Source organism: Dreissena polymorpha, chromosome 10 (genome assembly GCF_020536995.1).
Source record: "Dreissena polymorpha isolate Duluth1 chromosome 10, UMN_Dpol_1.0, whole genome shotgun sequence".
NCBI lineage: Eukaryota > Metazoa > Mollusca > Bivalvia > Myida > Dreissenidae > Dreissena > Dreissena polymorpha.
This window is the reverse complement of record NC_068364.1, coordinates 90,184,912-90,207,061: the sequence shown is the minus strand read 5'-3', so window position 1 is coordinate 90,207,061 and position 22,150 is coordinate 90,184,912. Positions and strand designations below refer to the sequence as shown.

General features: G+C 35.1%; 1 protein-coding gene and 1 long non-coding RNA gene across 6 annotated transcripts in view; one reads left to right on the top strand and one right to left on the bottom strand.

The window, feature by feature from the left end:
* Positions 1-5,945: 5,945 nt before the first annotated feature.
* LOC127848209 (uncharacterized) overlaps positions 5,946-22,150 on the top strand; it is a 56,516-nt gene continuing 40,311 nt past the window's right edge. For 3 of the 5 annotated variants that reach the window (XM_052380527.1, XM_052380528.1, XM_052380523.1), the window contains exon 1: positions 6,189-6,607. The gene's annotated coding sequence lies outside the window, so the exon portion shown is untranslated. Of the gene's footprint in view, positions 6,078-6,188; positions 6,608-9,879; positions 9,938-22,150 lie in introns of those variants that run through there. The other 2 variants (XM_052380524.1, XM_052380526.1) reach the window with 2 other exon arrangements.
* On the bottom strand, positions 18,025-19,612 carry LOC127848224 (uncharacterized). Its single transcript, XR_008034422.1, has 2 exons — positions 19,515-19,612; positions 18,025-18,579 (listed from the first exon to the last, which is right to left on the bottom strand). It is a non-coding gene; the product is annotated as an uncharacterized LOC127848224 (long non-coding RNA).

Here is a 22,150-nt window from a genome sequence, read left to right as displayed (position 1 = left end):
CGTTTTAAATAGTTGTTTACTTCTTTTTCTACATAGCTTGTAACAATATTCCAGTATTTTGACCGATTGTAATTATTTAGGGTAATCGTTTTGCGCCTGAACGCCCGTTATAAATCAAAGCTCCGAACGCGAAAGCCACATGGCTTATCAGGCGTTATAATAAAATGCATTTTCAAGCATTTCTACGTGAAAGATCGGTCTGAAAATTGGCATGCACATAGAAAATAGGTTTATAAGTATCGAGAAGTGCTTATTTTTCGCGATGTTAACAGTAAACGTTGTCTTATAGGTTACAATACACTAAATGATCGCTTCATGTAGGGCTGTACTCTCTAAAAAAATATCATAGTTGACAGGAAGGCATGTTTTACACTTTTTACCATTATTCGGGTGTTATCTTGCGGAGATAATGATAGGGCATGAATAGGTGTTCACAACTGAATCCCTGAAATATGATACACTTGAAGACTAAAGTAAACCATTGCAGTAGAAAAGGTTACATTTCACTAAGAAACGGCCGAAAAAAAAAGCTGCAAAAACAGTCGATTTTGATTTGTGTCAAGTTCTTTCTTGCTTTGTACATGACATATCTTTTTTATTGCATAAATCGATTCCGCTTAGAATGGCCTTTAAGAAAAGGTATGGTTATGGGGGTCTCTATGTGCAAAATGTTGCATTTATTTTCGCTCAAAGTTGTCGCTTTTACATTGAATTATATAGGGAAACTATTTGGTGTATTATGACCTAAACGCAAAACCAGGCCTAGTCACAAAGGAGCTGTATTTACAGAAAATCATCATTTTTTTAGTGGGATATGACGCGTTTTGGCAAATTTCACGGAATAAATGCGTTTGTTTCGCGAATTTAAGGAGCATCGTGAGTTTTTAAGAAAAAAATACGTTTTCAGAGGAAAATAAGAAAAAAACTGTACAAAAACTCGTCTTGAGCATCTCAAATCGCAACAATTTGTGCTGAAAGAGCTCATGAACACGTTTTAATAGTTGTTTACTTCTTTTTCTACATAGCTTGTAACAATATTCCAGTATTTTGACCGATTGTAATTATTTAGGGTAATCGTTTTGCGCCTGAACGCCCGTTATAAATCAAAGCTCCGTACGCGAAAGCCACATGGCTTATCAGGCGTTATAATAAAATGCATTTTCAAGCATTTCTACGTGAAAGATCGGTCTGAAAATTGGCATGCACATAGAAAATAGGTTTATAAGTATCGAGAAGTGCTTATTTTTCGCGATGTTAACAGTAAATGTTGTCTTATAGGTTACAATACACTAAATGATCGCTTCATGTAGGGCTGTACTCTCTAAAAAAATATCATAGTTGACAGGAAGGCATGTTTTACACTTTTTACCATTATTCGGGTGTTATCTTGCGGAGATAATGATAGGGCATGAATAGGTGTTCACAACTGAATCCCTGAAATATGATACACTTGAAGACTAAAGTAAACCATTGCAGTAGAAGAGGTTACATTTCACTAAGAAACGGCCGAAAAAAAAAGCTGCAAAAACAGTCGATTTTGATTTGTGTCAAGTTCTTTCTTGCTTTGTACATGACATATCTTTTTTATTGCATAAATCGATTCCGCTTAGAATGGCCTTTAAGAAAAGGTATGGTTATGGGGGTCTCTATGTGCAAAATGTTGCATTTATTTTCGCTCAAAGTTGTCGCTTTTACATTGAATTATATAGGGAAACTATTTGGTGTATTATGACCTAAACGCAAAACCAGGCCTAGTCACAAAGGAGCTGTATTTACAGAAAATCATCATTTTTTCAGTGGGATATGACGCGTTTTGGCAAATATCACGGAATAAATGCGTTTGTTTCGCGAATTTAAGGAGCATCGTGAGTTTTTAAGAAAAAAATACGTTTTCAGAGGAAAATAAGAAAAAAAACGTACAAAAACTCGTCTTGAGCATCTCATATCGCAACAATTTGTGCTGAAAGAGCTCATGAACACGTTTTAATAGTTGTTTACTTCTTTTTCTACATAGCTTGTAACAATATTCCAGTATTTTGACCGATTGTAATTATTTAGGGTAATCGTTTTGCGCCTGAACGCCCGTTATAAATCAAAGCTCCGAACGCGAAAGCCACATGGCTTATCAGGCGTTATAATAAAATGCATTTTCAAGCATTTCTACGTGAAAGATCGGTCTGAAAATTGGCATGCACATATAAAATAGGTTTATAAGTATCGAGAAGTGCTTATTTTTCGCGATGTTAACAGTAAACGTTGTCTAAACGCAAAACCAGGCCTAGTCACAAAGGAGCTGTATTTACAGAAAATCATCATTTTTTTAGTGGGATATGACGCGTTTTGGCAAATTTCACGGAATAAATGCGTTTGTTTCGCGAATTTAAGGAGCATCGTGAGTTTTTAAGAAAAAAATACGTTTTCAGAGGAAAATAAGAAAAAAAACGTACAAAAACTCGTCTTGAGCATCTCAAATCGCAACAATTTGTGCTGAAAGAGCTCATGAACACGTTTTAATAGGTGTTTACTTCTTTTTCTACATAGCTTGTAACAATATTCCAGTATTTTGACCGATTGTAATTATTTAGGGTAATCGTTTTGCGCCTGAACGCCCGTTATAAATCAAAGCTCCGAACGCAAAAGCCACATGGCTTATCAGGCGTTATAATAAAATGCATTTTCAAGCATTTCTACGTGAAAGATCGGTCTGAAAATTGGCATGCACATAGAAAATAGGTTTATAAGTATCGAGAAGTGCTTATTTTTCGCGATGTTAACAGTAAACGTTGTCTTATAGGTTACAATACACTAAATGATCGCTTCATGTAGGGCTGTACTCTCTAAAAAAATATCATAGTTGACAGGAAGGCATGTTTTACACTTTTTACCATTATTCGGGTGTTATCTTGCGGAGATAATGATAGGGCATGAATAGGTGTTCACAACTGAATCCCTGAAATATGATACACTTGAAGACTAAAGTAAACCATTGCAGTAGAAAAGGTTACATTTCACTAAGAAACGGCCGAAAAAAAAAGCTGCAAAAACAGTCGATTTTGATTTGTGTCAAGTTCTTTCTTGCTTTGTACATGACATATCTTTTTTATTGCATAAATCGATTCCGCTTAGAATGGCCTTTAAGAAAAGGTATGGTTATGGGGGTCTCTATGTGCAAAATGTTGCATTTATTTTCGCTCAAAGTTGTCGCTTTTACATTGAATTATATAGGGAAACTATTTGGTGTATTATGACCTAAACGCAAAACCAGGCCTAGTCACAAAGGAGCTGTATTTACAGAAAATCATCATTTTTTTAGTGGGATATGACGCGTTTTGGCAAATTTCACGGAATAAATGCGTTTGTTTCGCGAATTTAAGGAGCATCGTGAGTTTTTAAGAAAAAAATACGTTTTCAGAGGAAAATAAGAAAAAAACGTACAAAAACTCGTCTTGAGCATCTCAAATCGCAACAATTTGTGCTGAAAGAGCTCATGAACACGTTTTTAATAGGTGTTTACTTCTTTTTCTACATAGCTTGTAACAATATTCCAGTATTTTGACCGATTGTAATTATTTAGGGTAATCGTTTTGCGCCTGAACGCCCGTTATAAATCAAAGCTCCGAACGCGAAAGCCACATGGCTTATCAGGCGTTATAATAAAATGCATTTTCAAGCATTTCTACGTGAAAGATCGGTCTGAAAATTGGCATGCACATAGAAAATAGGTTTATAAGTATCGAGAAGTGCTTATTTTTCGCGATGTTAACAGTAAACGTTGTCTTATAGGTTACAATACACTAAATGATCGCTTCATGTAGGGCTGTACTCTCTAAAAAAATATCATAGTTGACAGGAAGGCATGTTTTACACTTTTTACCATTATTCGGGTGTTATCTTGCGGAGATAATGATAGGGCATGAATAGGTGTTCACAACTGAATCCCTGAAATATGATACACTTGAAGACTAAAGTAAACCATTGCAGTAGAAAAGGTTACATTTCACTAAGAAACGGCCGAAAAAAAAAAGCTGCAAAAACAGTCGATTTTGATTTGTGTCAAGTTCTTTCTTGCTTTGTACATGACATATCTTTTTTATTGCATAAATCGATTCCGCTTAGAATGGCCTTTAAGAAAAGGTATGGTTATGGGGGTCTCTATGTGCAAAATGTTGCATTTATTTTCGCTCAAAGTTGTCGCTTTTACATTGAATTATATAGGGAAACTATTTGGTGTATTATGACCTAAACGCAAAACCAGGCCTAGTCACAAAGGAGCTGTATTTACAGAAAATCATCATTTTTTCAGTGGGATATGACGCGTTTTGGCAAATATCACGGAATAAATGCGTTTGTTTCGCGAATTTAAGGAGCATCGTGAGTTTTTAAGAAAAAAATACGTTTTCAGAGGAAAATAAGAAAAAAAAACGTACAAAAACTCGTCTTGAGCATCTCATATCGCAACAATTTGTGCTGAAAGAGCTCATGAACACGTTTTAATAGTTGTTTACTTCTTTTTCTACATAGCTTGTAACAATATTCCAGTATTTTGACCGATTGTAATTATTTAGGGTAATCGTTTTGCGCCTGAACGCCCGTTATAAATCAAAGCTCCGAACGCGAAAGCCACATGGCTTATCAGGCGTTATAATAAAATGCATTTTCAAGCATTTCTACGTGAAAGATCGGTCTGAAAATTGGCATGCACATATAAAATAGGTTTATAAGTATCGAGAAGTGCTTATTTTTCGCGATGTTAACAGTAAACGTTGTCTAAACGCAAAACCAGGCCTAGTCACAAAGGAGCTGTATTTACAGAAAATCATCATTTTTTTAGTGGGATATGACGCGTTTTGGCAAATTTCACGGAATAAATGCGTTTGTTTCGCGAATTTAAGGAGCATCGTGAGTTTTTAAGAAAAAAATACGTTTTCAGAGGAAAATAAGAAAAAAAACGTACAAAAACTCGTCTTGAGCATCTCAAATCGCAACAATTTGTGCTGAAAGAGCTCATGAACACGTTTTAATAGGTGTTTACTTCTTTTTCTACATAGCTTGTAACAATATTCCAGTATTTTGACCGATTGTAATTATTTAGGGTAATCGTTTTGCGCCTGAACGCCCGTTATAAATCAAAGCTCCGAACGCAAAAGCCACATGGCTTATCAGGCGTTATAATAAAATGCATTTTCAAGCATTTCTACGTGAAAGATCGGTCTGAAAATTGGCATGCACATAGAAAATAGGTTTATAAGTATCGAGAAGTGCTTATTTTTCGCGATGTTAACAGTAAACGTTGTCTTATAGGTTACAATACACTAAATGATCGCTTCATGTAGGGCTGTACTCTCTAAAAAAATATCATAGTTGACAGGAAGGCATGTTTTACACTTTTTACCATTATTCGGGTGTTATCTTGCGGAGATAATGATAGGGCATGAATAGGTGTTCACAACTGAATCCCTGAAATATGATACACTTGAAGACTAAAGTAAACCATTGCAGTAGAAAAGGTTACATTTCACTAAGAAACGGCCGGAAAAAAAAGCTGCAAAAACAGTCGATTTTGATTTGTGTCAAGTTCTTTCTTGCTTTGTACATGACATATCTTTTTTATTGCATAAATCGATTCCGCTTAGAATGGCCTTTAAGAAAAGGTATGGTTATGGGGGTCTCTATGTGCAAAATGTTGCATTTATTTTCGCTCAAAGTTGTCGCTTTTACATTGAATTATATAGGGAAACTATTTGGTGTATTATGACCATGATGCAAACTCCTCACAGCAGTTACTTCCCTTGGGCATTCGCCCAGTCATCTAGTATAAGGGAGATCACTGCGTAGGAGATTGTACATGATGTTGTCTGGAGTTCCTTTCCCTTTCACTACGTAACGCAGTAAAAGTAGCAGGGTACCAGAATATACATGATGTAACTTGTTTTCTTTCCCATTAAATGTTACTTTGGGTTGAAAAAAACTCTCAGGAAGAAATTGGAAATCGAAAGTAGGAGTGTTTTTCCAAGAAATAGTCGTCTTCTTAATGGTTCAGGTCTTACATATTTGGGAAATAATTTGCTGATTTAAAGGTATAATTATAATTTTAATATTTTCAGTCAGAAAATCGAAGAAGAGTCAAATGTTTTATGTTAATTATGTCATTATTTAAAACTTTGAAAACGAAAGTGCATAAGTCGATTCGCCTTTCTAAGTGACAGAAAGTCTCTTATTTTAGCGATAGTCATCGCACAATAATTGTTTGAAATAATCTATCTCAAGACCTTGTTACATGTAAAACCGTTATGTCTTTGAAACTGGGCGCAATATCGTAGTGTTGACATCTCTCAAGTGTTTTCTTTCAAGAAATAACACTTAATTCATAACAAATCCTGTCTGTTCTAAGTGGACATTGTTCTTATTTATTCTTCCTTATTGTACTGACACCATCTGGCGTATCTTCGTACAGGCAGACATGTCTGCAGAATAAGTGTTACATAGATGTACATTTTGAAACTTCAATTCTTCTCCTAATGTATTAATTGAGGACCCATGTATAATTTCATTACCTTAATACCAAAGCGGTTAGTTAAAGGACTGAAGTAATAATCAACATCTCAAGGTAGGTTTTTTTACACATATTTTGTTTGTCTATTTATAAAAGGACCACAGTTTAAATAGTTATACATTGATCTGTAGTGGCAATGCTATATCATAAGACAAGTTAAGTTTCTAAACAAACCTCTTTGAATGTTGGGTCTTTGATTGTACACTGTGATACATGCAAAACTCTATGACATTGAGAAAAAGTTATTAAAATGAATGAGATGTTTAACAATTTGAAATGATGCAAAACTGTTGTAAATGGAAACTGTTCTGAGGTTATCTTTGAAACTTATTGCACAATCATAATACGAATAGATTTTGACAAATGTTGAAAATTTTTGGTTGTGGTTATCTAAGTCATTTAGACCTAGAATGTTTCGATAACATGTTGTAAGGTCCATGTTATGGTAACTCATATAGACAACTGCGATACAATTTTCTTGGAGCAAAATATAAGTCTGTGTCATGGTCGTCAAAGCATTTGCTTCTTAAAATAGTCAAGTGAATACTTATATGAATTTTTTAGCTCTACTGACCAAAGGCCAGAAGATCTTATGAGATGGCATAGTGTCAGTGCGTGCGTGCGTTAGACTTTTCTTGTTTACGCGATAAAGTCCACAGTTGTCATCCGATTCTTTTCAAACTTGTTCAGTGTCTTTATATTAATGAGGACTCAAACCCTATTGAAAATGGGTTACATCAGAGTAAAAATTCCAGAATTATCTCCCCTTGAATTTGAGAAAATTGTGAAATAAGGCTTGTTTACGCAATTAAGTCCGAAGTTTTCATCCAATTATTTACTAACTTGCACATTGTCTTTATCTGAATAATGAGTCAAACCCTATTGAAAATGAGCATTATCGGAGTTATAAAACCAGAATTATCTCCCCTTGAATTTGAGAAAAAAATGAAAATTCAGTATTTTTATGTGATAAACTCCATAATTGTCATCCAATTCTTTGCAAACTTGCACAGTGTCTTTGTATCAATTAGGACTCAAACCCTTTTGTAAAAGCTTATGTCATTGCGTGGTTTCCGTTGTCCGTGCGTTAGACTTTTTCTTGTTTACCCAATTAAGTCCTCAGTTTTCATTTGATGCTTTTCAAACTTGTTCAGTGTCTTTATATTAATGAGGACTCGAACCCTATTGAAAATGGGTTACATCAGAGTAAAAAGTCCAGAATTATCTTCCCTTGAATTTGAGATAATTGTGAAATAAGGCTTGTTTACACAATTAAGTCCACAGTTTTCATCCAATTATTTCCCAACTTGCACAGTGTCTTTATCTGAATGATGAGTTAAACCCTATTGAAAATGAGCAATATCAGAGTTATAAAACCAGAATTATCTCCCCTTGAATTTGAGAAAAAAATGAAAATTCAGTTGTTTTATGTGATAAACTTCATAATTTTCATCCAATTCTTTGCAAGCTTGCACAGTGTCTTTGTATCAATGAGGACTCAAACTCTTTTGTAAAAGCTTATGTCATGGCGTGGTTTCCGTCGTCCGTGCATCCGTGCGTGCCTGCGTTAGACTTTTTTCTTGTTCAAGCGATTAAGTCCACAGTTTTCATCTGATGCTTTTCAAACTTGTTCAGTGTCTTTATATTTATGAGGACTCGAACCCTATTGAAAATGGGTTACATCAGAGTAAAAAGTCCAGAATTATCTCCCCTGGAATTTGAGATAATTGTGAAATAAGGCTTGTTTACGCAATTAAGTCCACAGTTGTCATCCAATTATTTCCCAACTTGCACAGTGTCTTTATCTGAATGAATGAGTCAAACCCTATTGAAAATGAGCAATATCAGAGTTATAAAACCAGAATTATCTCCCCTTGAATTTGAGAAAAAAATGAAAATTCAGTTCTTTTATGTGATAAACTCCATAATTTTCATCCAATTCTTTGCAAACTTGCACAGTGTCTTTGTATCAATGAGGACTCAAATAGCCAGTAGAGGGATTCAGGCCCTCATGGGCCTCTTGTTCATGTCTGTGATGTGATATATGTGATTAAAATGTTATGAATTTTAATTACAAGCACATCTTTTTATATATACTAATAGTTATTGTTAAAAACAATTAAATGATGTTTATTTGCTTTGAAAGTATTTTTTTTTTCTTTCTTTCTTTGTTTTTTTTTTGCTTTGAAAGTACTGTGTTTATAATATCTTACTTTTTATTCTAAAATCTCAATGAACACTCCTTTCCTACTATATGGACTTCAATTCTCTGTTCTTGGACAACACCATGATTATATTTGTTAAATTGTACACTACTCATTAACAATGCCAACTTTCTTTTCTCATAATACACACACAAATCTATGAATTATTTGTCTAAGAATTATTTGGGTAAAACCACAATGACATCAAGATATTAATAATAATATATGTTATTATTTTGCTTTGCGTATAAACTAATTGTCTACATATCTTATACATGGGTCAAAGTGTTTACATGGGCTTCTTCCTAGTGGCTGAAAATATATTTATATGCCATTGAGATAATTATCAACTATGAAAGTGTAAAACTGATTTGATTGGCTCACAATTACAGAAATAATCAATGTCAAAACTACTTTCCATATTCCAAACTATATAATAATAAATCAATATAAATTGAACAAGGCTGTAACAAAAAAAAAGAAAGAAAAGCAGCAAGCAGGTGGGTTCTGGTGAATAACCGAAGTGTGCAAAGAGACGGTGCTTTGGGTTGTTTTTGCTGTTGGGTAAAAAATAAAGATGCTGTTTCTTAAAAACTAAAATAACTGGCTGTTTCATAATAACTTGAGTTTTGATCAATGTATTGAATTTTAATTTTGTGTGAAGATACGCCACCTGCTGGTCCAGCATAGGATTGCAGTTTAGGCCAGTCAGGCTACTGAAAATAGAAACAAATTGTTGTTACTCGGTTTAACCCTTTGCATGCTGGGAAATGTGTCGTCTACTAAAATGTCGTCTGTTGAATTTCTAAAATTAGCATTTTCTTTGATTTTTTTTCAAAGAATACTATCAGAATAGCAAACAGTTTGGATCCAGATGAGATGCCACGTTCTGTGGCGTCTCATCTGGATCCAAACTGTTTGCAAAGGCCTTCAAAATTCGGTTCCCGCACTGAAAGAGTTAATATCCTGTAGGGATAAAGATATACCTTTTCCTTACATCAAAATGGCATCAGTATGTTTTTTATTTATTTTGGCACAATTGTATATCGCATGGTAATGTATGAGGTCATGACGTCATTTCCTGTCATTTTTGACGTTGAAAAACATTTACTTTATTAATGTTCAAGACAGTTAAAACAATGTAGTAAATTCATATTTGTAAACTTTGAATGGTTTGAATGTAGGTATAACACTAGAATTGTGTGTGTTTGTTGCATATATGGAGATCTACATGGGGGTTCGTTCGGGTCCAGGTCAGATTTAGGTCAACGTCACTGTTACTTAAATAGCTTTTGATCATTTGGTTGGAAATATTGTGCTTATATATTGTGTGAAGGTAGCTTACATGTATGCCTGGCTTGAGATTCCATTCTATTCTATTAGGGACCTGTAGGGTCATGATCAAGGTCACTGGAGCTAAAAATAGAAAATGTGTTTCCTCTTAACAGCTTGAGTTGGGACGATTGAACTTTACCGGTACGCAACACTTAACATCAAACAGCGTACCCTAACCCTTAACACCTTACACATAACAACTAACGCAACACCTTATAATCTTTTTTATCCTCAATATTTCCTTAGTATTGGGGGCTACTGCCCCCAAACCCCCGCTTTGTCGATAGTGGTAAACAACTGCGTACCGGTAAAGTTCAATCTAGCCCTTGAGTTTTGTGTGTGTGTATTGTTTGAAAATTGTGTACCGTTTACATGCATACACTACGTCTAGCGTGATTTCTGCCATGCACCACACTCCCACCGTGGAAAATTTTTCGTGAGCGTGGAAAATCACCGCGATCGAAAGGTGTTTCCATCATGATAGATCGCGTCGACAGTGGCTGAGCACCGCGGGCGTTATCGGGAAATCAATCTCACGGTGGCCTCAGTGGTTCGCAGTGAAATACAGGAAAATGTGAATGAACATGTATATTTCGATATTGCAGACCGTATAATTTTTGCAAAGTTCTAGAATGTTTTGTTTCATTTGTATAAACATTTGTATACATCGTAACTTGATTGTTAACAATCGTCATTATTTTCTATTGTTTACCGTTACGTGTAATTTGATTTTGACTATTTTAGTGACTCCCATGTAGAGTTGATAATTACTTTATTTATTATAAAAGATCTGTTAATTGGTAATTAGTTTCTGTGAATGTCAAATTAGAGTTTCTTTATTTACCAATAAACCTAATTATATCAAAATATATCGCCGTCTTATCGAGTAGTAAATAAATGTAAACAACAAATTCTCCATTTTATTTGATATAGTAAACTCATGTAGACATCAAATTCTCCATTTTATTCAATATAGTAAATGGATGTAGACATTACATTCTCCATCATTATTTCGTAAGAAAACAAGTGTTTTATTTGTATTCGAGGGCTGCCCGCAAGACTGTCTTAACTGTCTTTTTTGAAATTTTACAGGAGAAGCAAAAAACATCACATTTTCTCCATTCTTATTGTTAACAACAAAATACTTCACATTTTATTACAGAATGGAGAAACAAACATATTTCATATAATCAAAAACATATATCTTAAAAAATAAAATAACTTTGTAGAATTAATTGACTTACTACACTCTTGCGCTGAAATTGGACATGTTCAGGATTTTGATTTCCCTGCAATACTGTAGTAAGTCAAGTTACTACAGTATTGCAGGAAATATTAATGGTAAGGCTTAAGCAATACTTTTTTTTCTCTGCAATACAAAAGTAAGGGTTCTAGAAATAACATTAACATTCTTAAAAAGGAAACTTTTTTTATTTTTTACTTTTTCAACACATGTTACTCTAAAAATTTGCATATTTGCATATATTTGGCATTTGGTGTGTTAATTTAACAAAGTTGAATGGTATTGTCAATATTTTTATACAAATTCCTTGATCCAAGAGTACATAAACATGGAAAATACTGCAAATTGATTATCATTAACCTTATTATCTTAATAGATAGGCAAAAACATTTCATATCTTAAATATTTCATGATTTGCTTCATTTTGTATTATAAAATCATAAGTTTCCAGTAATTTCAATAATTCAGTGCACACATTAGAAAGAACTTAAACTGATAAAATAACAATAGTAACTGACAGCAGGCAAATCTTTTGTGTAATAATTTTTCATTTTTTGTTAATGTTAGAAATTATAACATTTATTACTCTATTTTAATATTATATACTTATTAACTGATAGTTCTCAGAGATTCTGTAAGAACTAAAACCTATATTTTTTTTACTTTATCAGACATACCTGATCAAGTTAAACAATAATTAAGAAATAAAGCTAATTTCTGAACAATGTTTAAAGTATTATTCTGTCTAATGTATGTAGCATTTATATAACAAGACATTGTTCTTGTCAATAAGCAACTTAACAGCAAGTAAAGTTGACAGGTCTGTGATACAAATCAACAGCACTTATGCAAATTCATGATTGTATTCTAGTTTATTGTTATCCATTAGAACATACTGGTGAATAATTGTTAGCATTATTCATACATTAACGTCAGTATCATTCTGTATAGTATTTCCATGCTAAAATATGACAGATTTGAGTTACTGGTGAGGTAACAATAGATAATTATCAAATACACCTTTAGACAACCATAAGGCCAACCAGGAGGCGGCTGCAGTAGGCCCCATGACGGCCGCTGATCAGGAAGTCAGCAAAATGGACACGAGTGGTGAGGTGATCCCGACCACCGGCCACGTGGTTCCGGTTGATAGCACCGCAGTAACCAACAGTGAGGTGTCTATTTATCGGAATCCCACTGGTAACAGCCAGTAGGAGTTGTCAAGCTATGATAGCACCGCAGTAACCAACCGTGAGGTGTCTAGTTATTGGAATCCCCCTGGCAACAGCCAGCAGGAGTTGTCCAGCTATGGAAGCACCACAGCAACCAACTGAGAGGTGTCTGGTTATCTGAATCCTCTGGTAACAGCCAGCAGTATTTGTCCAGCTATGGAAGCACGGCGGTAACCAACCCAGAGGTGTCTAGATATCAGAATCCCACTGGTAACATCCAGCAGTAGTTGTCCAGCTATGGTAGCACTGCGGTAACCAACCGTGAGGTATCTAGTTATTAGAATCCCCCTGGTAACAGCCAGCAGGAGTTGTCCAGCTATGGTAGCACCGTGGTAACCAACCGTGAGGTGTCTATTTATCGAAATCCCACTGGTAACAGCCAACAGGAGTTGTCCAGCTATGATAGCACCGCAGTAACTAACCGTGAGATGTCTAGTTATCAGAATCCCACTTAATACAGCCAGCAGGAGTTGTCCAGCTATAATAGCACCACAGTAAACAGCCGTTAGGTGTCTAGTTATCGGAATCCCACTGGTAACAGCCAGCAGGAGTTGTCCAGCTTTCATAGCACCGCAGTAAACAGCTGTGAGGTGTCTAGTTATCGGAATCCCACTGGTAACAGCCAGCAGGAGTTGACCAGCTATGATAGCAGTTTGTAAAGCCTTTGTTCCCCAAGCGTCTGTTGTTGCAGCCGGACCATGTGGTGGTAACAGGCATGCCGATACTGTTTGATGTTGCTGATGTCGCATCAAGCATCCTCGTCCCGCTCAAGTCGCTAGGTTTGTCCTTGGAAAGGCCCGGTAGAGAGCTACCATCTAGTCCATATAGTCCTGTTTCTGTTTCATTAGAGGTCCCTTCCACGGCCCATTTGTCAGGTACGCACCAGAGCGCGGTTGACGGTCACGAAGTGAAGGCGATATCCAGTGGAACTCCCATGGAGACGACGCACCCCACCCTGTCCCTAACAATCTACCTGTTCTGAGTAACACCCCGACCCAGTGGGATCGGGATATCCTGACAAGGCTGTCAAATAGCGGGCTATATGATGTGAGGAGCAATTGGTTTGTATTTAAAGTAGCGATGGCATCGAATACCTATATCGGTATTTGAATACTCGCACATCCATTCAATAGAATACTAGTATTCGAAAATTCGCAATAAACAGTTGGAATGTATTACCTTCTGTTTTCTGCAATGTATAACAGGGACGTATTCAAATTGTTTGTATTAGTCCCTGGTTATAACCATTTGCCGATTACTTAGAAGGTTGTTGCTTTTGTTATCTTTGCTATAGAGTAATCTTATCGTTATGAACTGAATATATGACTGACACTCAAATGGGACACAAATAAAAGGATAAAAACAAGTCATAGAATTGTAATCATTTACATTTTAATTTTCCATAAATTTAATAATGGCGATAACATGTCTGTATAAAAAGTATCATTTCAAAGGGTAATGCAAAATTCATCGCAAATAATTTTAGCGATGACTGCATATTTTTTGTTCAAACCCACATTTATATCATTTGTCAACTATGACTACTTAAAACATTTAATGACTGTTCAAACTGTGATCACATCATTTTTACTATTGTTCGTTAGTCATTTTAAGGCCCTAATTGGCAGCAAATTAACAAACAAGTTGACGCCCTTTCTTTGGGTGTGTATATTGCGACTGCACAATTGATGCTGATAAGAGCACGTTATCAGTTTGACACGACAAGCGTCTTATCAAACATGTTAATCCCTTTTGATTTCGGTTGGCAATTAGTTGTAATTGTTGTTGTAATTAGTAAGCAACTTGCAGATAATTAATTAAAAAGCACAAAATCGATTGAAATAGTAAACTTGCAAATACTAGATGCCAACTCTGCCATTGGAATACTGACGATTCAATCGAATATTCTATTCGATTATTCAAATAGTTTTGCCATCCCTAATTCACCGGGGATGAACAACTTTTGTCACGTGACCGCAAAAGTCAACGCCGGTTGCAGAAACAGATTGTAATCTTGTACATTAAGGTAAGTTTTGTTGTTTTTTCATATAATCAAAATTTCAGTTTTTAACAAGTGATAGCCTATGACACAGTATACTAAATAAACTTTTATTTGAAATGATTCCATTGCCTTTACTGTTTCCACTTTCCGAGAACACTTCGACACAAAATTCTGAAATGCATTGCAAACGCTGTTTGTTTATGTGGTGTTGATGATTTTCTTTCAACAATATTGGTTTAACGACTGAATTAGTATGATTTTACACTTCATTTTAATATATTTAATAAGATTCATGACAAAAATAGCGGTGCAAATTGAAAAATATCTTATTTTTTTGTTTTGTTTTGTTTTGCAAACGCAGGTTGGTATTTCTTGAGCAATAGGAAATGGCAAACGCAGGTTGCGAGAATATTCAAAGGATAATGAAACGCACACTGTACACATTTTTGAAAGTCTTCTAAAATATGATATGGTTACAAATACGAAAATATTAACTATTCAACACAATATATGACTACGGAACTTCAATTGAGGACATTTAAACAGAGCGGAAATATGCTTATCAACACATTAAGTACTGTTACAAGTATATTGAACCACAACGTGCGTTGCCTCCTTTAAGCGGACCTCGAATGACGCTAAACGCGCCAAAACTCACGAAAATCCCGTGCATTAGTAAACACGCATGTTTATTGAACTGTGACGAAAAGAATAGCAGATAGTGTGTCACATCCAATCACTTGCGTTTCATATCTCTTTTGGTGTAGTCTTTAAAACTTTATAAAAACATTTTAGAAATATATTTTAACAAAAAGTAATTCTTTCATTACAGAAACATGACGCTCGTGTGTGAAATCTGTGGAAAGACATTTAAATCGAAGTGGGGGTTAAAGCTTCATGATAAGCGCCACAGAGGGACTGGACGATTCGCCTGTTGTGGAAAAACATTTTACACAAAACAGGCGTTCAACAGACACAGGTTTGTATTTTTTTTGTTTTTTGTACAATGCTAGGTTCTGTCGGTTTAAAAATCAAGATACAATTCAACATAGGTCATTGCATTCTGAGCGAAAGTATGTTTTTATAACCTAGTTGCAAAGCACTATTTAAAATGTTTTGAATGGTGTTTTCGAAAAAAGCCGGCTTTAAAACACTTAACACATTATTACTAGTGTGGTGCATATTGGTGTGCTCATTATAGTATTTAGTTTTTAACGACCATAATTGTCCAGATAAATTTCAATGCAAATTGTCACTGAACAATTGGAATTTACACCGTATAAATCCAGAATGTACGCGTTCCGATACTTCACGTATGTAATTGGACCCTTAAACATATTATTTAATGCGTATTTTGGATTTTGAAATGCGTAAATACGCGTTAACGCGCCTTATCTGGAGCGCTTCTGACGACCATCATTTTGTTAAGTTCCACATTGTTATGGATAATATTCTGTGTGTATTTTTCTGTATTGAATAATAATTCAACAGTTCCATTTGTTTTTGTTATATAGATGCAGCATTCATGGTGTTGAAAAGCCGTTCCCCTGTGAACAATGCGGCAAAAAGTTTTCAACCAAAGATGACCTGAATCGTCACGTCCGGAGGGAGGTTGCTGCAAAGCAATTTACCTGCTCAATTTGCAATGCAACGCTCCGGGAGAAAATTGACCTTCAGGCCCACCTTGCCACCCACAATGGAGAGAAAAACTTTGCTTGTGATATGTGTGAAAAGAGGTACAGGCACCGCAGTAGTCTATCAAAGCACAGATCTGCAAAGCACCGGGCCTAGTCATCTGTTGCATGACGATGATAAGACCAAGAATTATTTTTAATTCTTACCAATGTGCCGTGGTTATTTTCTTAATTATTGAAAATACAGACTGTCATACAATAATATATAGTATTACGCGTGTTTTTGCGTCTTAAACATTGTGTTTCATATCGTTTATCTTGTGTTGTTTTGTTTGATATTCCTGTTTTTAATAAGATTATTGTTGTAATATTTATCATTCTAATTTAAAATGATTATGATAATGGTTGATCTCATACAAATTATTGTGTTCATTATTGCTCATCTGTGATTACTGTTGATCTCAGCCCATGAATTGTGATTTATATTGATTATCTGTGATTATTGTTGATCTTATCAAAATAATTGTAATTTATGTTGATTATCTTTGAATTTTTTATCTTAACCTATTAATAGTGATTTATATTATCTGTGATTATTGTTGATCTTATCAAAATCATTGTGATTTATGTTGATTATCTGTGATTATTGTTGATCTCAACCGATTAATTGTGATTTATATAACCAGTGATTATTGTTGATCTTATCAAAATCATTGTAATTTATGTTGATTATCTGTGATTATTGTTGATCTTTTCGAAATCATTGTAATTTATGTTGATTATCTGTGATTATTGTTGATCTTTTCGAAATCATTGTAATTTATGTTGATTATCTGTGATTATTGTTGATCTTTTCAAAATCATTGTAATTTATGTTGATTATCTGTGATTATTGTTGATCTCACCATATCCGCTGGAATATACATTTGAGCCGCGCTCTGTGAAAAGGGGGTTTAATGCATGTGCGTAAAGTGCAGTCCACATAGGCTAATCAGGGACGGCACTTTCCGCTTTTATGATATGTTTTGTTAAAAGAAAGTCTCTTCTGAGCAAAAATCGAGTTTATCGGAAAGGTTTGTCCCTAATTAGCCTGTACGGAATGCACAGGCTAATATGTGACGACACCTTACGCACATGCATTAAACCCCCTTTTCACAGAGCGAGACTCATTTGTAATCTGCGATTTTTGTTTATCTATTTCGAATCAATATGATTAAAATATATTTTTGGTGAGTTAGCTTTTTGTCTCATTGGAATCATTGTGCGAATTGTCAACAATTACATGTAAATCTGTAATTCCTTCTCAAGTTGCACATAGGCCAGTTTAATGTTTTGCGTATAAGCTATTATTGCGATACGGGATATTCTTTGCAGCAATAAAACAATTAATCTGCATATGTTTGGTTCGTTTTGTTGTTAAAGACACTGATCTTGTTTGCGTTCAACCGCTGGGTTTTTCAATGTTTTTCACAGTATAGTTAGACTTATCTCGGTGAAGTGTACTTTGTCATGGATGTAGTATGCCTTCAGCTTTATTTTAAGTATTATCTCCAACAATCATATTGTAAGATTGTCAGGATTCTCACGTTACACATAAAGACATTATATTGTATGACCAATATGAAGACACTAGTGATTTGCAAGGCGCCCATGTAAAGGTCAATAGTTATTATTATATTTAAAGTTTCGGATCAAAAGATAATGGTATACACCTAAAATGAAAACTATGTCTTGCAGAATAAGAGGAATCGATTGTTTTATTTGCTTCATGATACCTCTCTCCTTATAGGTCCACATTATTTATCATTATGCAACTAAAAGAAAGATACCTTTTTTTTAATTAACAAGATACAAGATACATGGCATTTTTTAGAAACTGTAATTTTAAAACTTGAAACAAATAACAGCAAACAAAATAAAGTTAGATCCAATATGTCTGTTGTTGTTTCAAATCCCCCAAAAAGGTTGAATATACCGGTAGGCCTCGTTAAATGAAGCATCCCACAGCGTCAATATAGGCAGCATATTATACGGCCCCAATATTGGTAGCTCCTCAATGCATAAACATAGAAAGAGCAACACAAAATCAAATTCAGTAGCATTACACGGAATCAATATAGGTAACGTTGGTTAACGAATATCAAAAATGACAGCTGTCTTTTAAAGAACTACAAACTGTCGTATGATATTATGATTTCCTTTTACGGGTCAATGTCAATTCCCATTTTTGATGTTAGAAGCATTTTGCTGTCATTTCGTCTTGCCCTCTCCCATCGGACACCCAACGTTCCCTTCTGGAGAGCGTTTCTGCTTGTTGACACGGTGTCAAATTTTCGTTTAGGTTCCTTCCGTTTTGGAATGTCAAATTCGTGGTCCCTGAAACATGATATTTGTAGAGATGATTCTCACAGTTCTTCTATAAATTGTTCCCTCAATCTTCACAGCTGAGCAAAACATATGCATACAATTGTGTTCATTCAAATTGCATTCTTTAACTACCAAATCTTAATATTAAGATAATATTTAATATTAAATATATTTGGACAACTAACAAAACAGCATGAGAAAAATAACATTCCGACAAATTATTTTTCAATTCTTTTGAGATCTTCATTTTACAATACTCCGCTCCGAATCGCGATTTATTTTATGATGATAATGGCGATGAAGATGGAGATGATGATGATGAAGATGTTGATGATGATTTGATTTGAACAGTACATATCGAGTATCGCTTCGTGTGTCGTGTGTCGCGGTCTGAAATTAGACCGCGTTACACGAAATTCGGATAATATGGGCGATATTTGAATAATAAAATATCGCGCGTCGCCGCGACTGTCGCGCAAAATATCGTGTATCGCTTCGTGTGTCGTGTGTCGCCCTTGATGAAAGAAGGGCAAGAATATAGATTCCGTAATCTTAACCAACCTGCGTTTGCCATAATCCAGCTTCAGCAAACTGCGTTTGCTCAACCAACCCGCGTTTGTAAATTTTTGAAATAGCAAGAACTGCCCAAATTAAATATAACAACAACAACTTATATCGCAAATACAATAAATCATCAAAAATTAAGCATCGTGTGCTCTCATTTTTCTAGAAATATGATTTATTCGTGAATGGAAAGTAAAAAAATATAAAATCAAACTGCGTTTGCATCGAAAATCTAAAGTTTGTGTCGAAGTGTTCTTAAAAACTGCAAAGCTTCGAAACAAGTGCAATGCGTCTTAATATGCGAAAAGGTATGAAGCATGTCATAAGCTTTGTATTGTCCAGAAATTTTAACATATTCTCTATAAAAAGATGAAAATTACCTGACGGAGCGGGATTCCTGATGTAATTCAACAACCTGCGTTGACTTTTGTGGTCACGTGACAAAAGTTGTTCATCCCCGGTGTAATTTAAAGCAAAACTTGAGCAGTACGCCAAGATTAATGGCTGGTTGGAAGTGATAGGCTGACTGGCTGGGCTGGTGCCTCACAGGTTACAAAGGCGGTTGACTTTTAGGCATTGCTCACTGAATGGAGAGGGACGGTACCTTACGATGAGCTTATTCAGCGGCTGCAGGAGCGCTTTGGCGCCAGGGAGCTACCCGTCACTGTGGAGGGGTTCCATGTTGCCCATCAGGAAGTAGGCGAGTCCTTAGACAATTGGTCAGATCGGGCGCTAACGCTGTCAACCACTGCGTTTTGTGATATGCCCTAAACATACGCCGCTGAGCAGGCAGTGGCAAAGTTTTTTCAGGGTTTGCTTGACAAGGAGGTAGGCAAGCATGTAAGCCTGCAGTTACCCACATCGATGGTGGATGCAATGCACCATAGGATGAAAATATATAGCCATGTTCAGTCTGCTTGCGCAGTGGCTCTAATGGATCCTCAAGAGGATGAACAAGAAGAATCGAGGTGGGTTCACGAGGTGAAAAAGGCACCCACTCCAGATGTGGTCAGTGGCACGGCGGTCGACAAATAAACCCAGGTGGTTGAGCAGCTGCTGGATGCTGTGGAGCTATTGTCCAACTCTTTTGGAAGTTTGGGTGTTGATCCTCGTGACGGCCTATGAATGTGGTCCTGGTCCTAATGTTTACCAAATTGGAGCCTAAAACAGGCAAAACAATGGTTACCATATTGGGAACCAAGGTTCAAATTTCCTTTGGGATCGAAGTGAGATGAAACGGCTCCAATTGGTGAGAGTATCCTCGGCGGGACATATCGTGTCTTACGTGTGGTGGTTTTGGACATTTCCAGCGTACTTGTTTGACCAATTAATATTTTTTATGTGCAAAAGAACCAATGCTTTTATACCTGCACAATTAATAATTTCAGATTAAGTAATGCTTAAATCTCATATATAATCTAATATTATAAAAAAGTATTAAATTAATGAAACAACGTAATAATAATTTAATAGTCTTAACTTTGGCATGGTTTTAAAAAGGTGCATCAAAAATCTGATCTTGTTGGTATAATATGAAATGTATGAGTTTGAAAATAAATCAAGATGTTGTACAAAACCATTTAAACCATTTTTCAAGATAAACTGATGATGTCATCAACATTATGACATCACATTGAGTTGACTTGAGACTGTATTGCAAGAACAAATACCATGAAGATCAATAAAATGTCTGTGCAATAATGTAGTAAATTGGCTTACTACTGTATTGCATTTATTTTTATTTTCAGAATGAGATAAGACTCTATTGCATCATAGACATATACACTATTTGCTTTAAGAATAAAGCAAAACTTTTTCTTGTAGTGATGTAAAACATGCTAACAGGTATAAAAATGCAAAAAAGTCAATTTTGTAAAAATATGCAGTTAAGACAGTCTTGCAGGCAGCCCTCGCATTGTAATACGGCACATGTACAATAAATAGACAAACATATACATGTATACCTAAATCATATTAATAACATAATCATTATTTAAATGCATGTTTATAATATTAATAATGAAAAGCTCGTCAGCGTTGTTACTATGTTCATTATTTCCCGAAAACCATATTCTTGGTCATATCTGAAATAAAAGAGTAAAACAGTTTAAAAAAAGCTAAATGTGAAATTATTACTCGTTAAATTCACCGTGATTTCTTAACAACACTTCTTATCGATACTTTATAAATTTGATATACATTGTATTTGCTGAATGCACAACATTATTGTAACACAATAAGTAAATCGATATTTACCATGATATTACGATTTCTTTTTTTACGTTATTTTACATACAGTGTATGTTTCAAATTGAACTTGTTATTGAACAAAGAACAGGTATACAAATAGTCACTCACCAACATGACAACTGATATTTTCGCATGACTATGATATTAAAATATCGTGGAATTTAATACTTACTGCGGATGTCTCAAATTTGTACATGTACATTTATTCGATCCAATACATGTGACAAAAGAAACAGGAAATCACAAAAATAGTCTGATATCAAATTACATGTACATGTAACATGTATGTATGTTATTATGGCGAGCTATATATGTACACAAACGAGCAAGGGTTTTCGAAAGTTTAACAAAAAACAAATCTTTAATTGAGAACAACAAGGGAAACTTCATGCAGAAAAAATTGAAACAAAACCTGAAGCATGAAACGCAAACTATACTCATGCTCGATGTAAGACATGTCAATGATTCTGTAAAGAAGGGTAAACAGGAGAGAAAAAAGTTGAACATTCGGTGATTTTTTTATGAAGTGCATGTGATACATGTACATACAAAGTTTAGAAAACAACATTATACGATCTGCAATGTGAATGAACATGTACATTTTGATATTACAGACCATACATTTGTATAATGTTGTTGTTGCACATGTATTTCACCGCGAACCACCTAATCCGTGGTTGCCCACTGCAATTGCGGTGGTCCACCGTTAGATCAATTTCCCGATAACGCCGAGACTGACAACGCAATTTGCCACGGCTAAATCACC